At 44.7% G+C, this 1,829-nt stretch overlaps 1 non-coding gene across 1 annotated transcript; it reads right to left on the reverse strand.

Annotated features, from left to right (window-relative positions):
• Nucleotides 1-378: 378 nt before the first annotated feature.
• On the reverse strand, nt 379-453 carry Trnat-ugu (transfer RNA threonine (anticodon UGU)). Its single transcript has one exon. It is a non-coding gene; the product is annotated as a tRNA-Thr (tRNA).
• Nucleotides 454-1,829: the final 1,376 nt, after the last annotated feature.

The following is a 1,829-nucleotide window of genomic DNA, read 5'->3' on the forward strand; positions in this document are numbered from 1 at the left end:
TTTACGTTTAGTCTGCAATTCAAGGAGTATTTATCAGCCCTTCCTCTACCTCTGATTGTTCCTAGACAGCAACTTCCTGTTCTTCTTGGCAGGAAAAGCCGATCTGTCTAAGCTGGATATGCAGCACTCGGCAGCCTGCACTTGATATTCGTCCGTATTTTCGGTGAGTATGTTTGCATGCATTCTGCAGTATGAATCCTTTTGAGCACGTGCGACACGGGACGAGTTATCATCTACATCTATATGGATACCCTGCAAAACACATTTAAGTGCCTGGCAAAGGGTTCATCGAATCACCTACACAACTGATAATTAATTGAAACCCTCAGCTGCCGACAGGTGTTGTTGATATACTTCGATGGGGACAGCTGAAAAGTGTGCCGCTACTGGGACTCGAACCCAGGATCTCCTGCTTACAAGGCAGACGCTCAATCCATCTGAGCTATCGAGGGCACAAATGAACAGCACGACTGCAGGAATTTATCCCTCGCACGCTTCCCGTGAGACTCACACCCCGAACCGCCCACAATCCGATTACGTAATGTACTTAATAGGTATTTGTCCATCCACTCATTACTGGCTCACATTAAGGTGACGATTCCCGTAAGATTTCCGGTAGCCTGTGCGCATTCGCACAGACGAAGGTCAATGGCTGGGTGACGTTTAACCATAGATATGAAGATAGTAACTGTTCTAGAAAGAACAGGCGCCACTGACGACCGTGCAGCTCTTCTAGAATACATGATAGACCGGCCGATGTGGCCGAGCGGTTGTAGGCACTTCAGTCGGGAGCCACGCGACCGCTACGGTCGCAGGTTCAAATCCTGCCTCGAGCATGGATGTGTGTGATGTCCTTAATTTAGTTACGTTTAAGTCGTTCTAAGTTCTAGGAAACTGATGACCTCAGATGTTAAGTCCCAAAGTGCTCAGAGCCATTTGAACCATCAGTCCGTATGTTTGCACACTACTTACAGTAACTTATGCTAAGGACAACACACACACAACCATGCCCGAGGGAGGACTCGAACCTCCAACGGGGGGAGCCGCGCGAACCGTGACAAGGCGTTGGACACATGGCGGGTACCCCGCGCGGCTCATGGCAGCCGTGACACTGCTTCAAACAATGGACTGTAGAAACTTTTGTAAAGCACGGATTAAAAAAAAAACCTTTCCGTTCCAGGAGTCTAGACAAGTACACCTTTAAAAAATGCAACTACAAAGAAATTGAATTTTCGAACGGGGCAGGGCTTAAAACTTTGAAGAGTTAAATTTTAATGGCCGTTCTCTTGTATGCAAATAGTTTCACAGTAGAAATTTCTCTAGTTTTATTTATTTATTTATTTTTTGCTGTAGGTAAAGAAGGATAGGATTCTGAGAAGGGGGAAGGGGGGGGGGAGGAATCTCGCCTCTCCCACCTTGGAATTCTCAGTACAGAATTTTTATTCATTACGAGATTCTCAGCCACTTGCAGAAGTGATTTCGCGTGATTCTGCAAAACTTTTCCTTTAGCCAATCGTAGCAACTATAGGATTCCGTTCCTGCTGCATGACATGTCTCGGAACTTAAACTGACCAACTTATTTGCATAAAGAGCTAGCTTATCATCCGCTTCTTTACTTACTTAGACCGTTCATGGTCTGCAAAGCATTTTTTCTTTAATCGTTTTTTTTATGTCTTTTATAAACTGCAACACTTTCTAAACTTTTCTAAACTTAACGCCGTTGAAGCATGGTCTTTTGCTGAATGACCAAACAGCAATGCTGACAGCTGGGGTCCAAGGTTTTTGTTAATCAAGCCGTTTGTATTCTTGTTTGTATAACGCATATTTCT

The sequence above is a fragment of the Schistocerca gregaria genome, chromosome 11 (assembly GCF_023897955.1).
Source record: "Schistocerca gregaria isolate iqSchGreg1 chromosome 11, iqSchGreg1.2, whole genome shotgun sequence".
NCBI classification, from domain to species: Eukaryota; Metazoa; Arthropoda; class Insecta; order Orthoptera; family Acrididae; genus Schistocerca; species Schistocerca gregaria.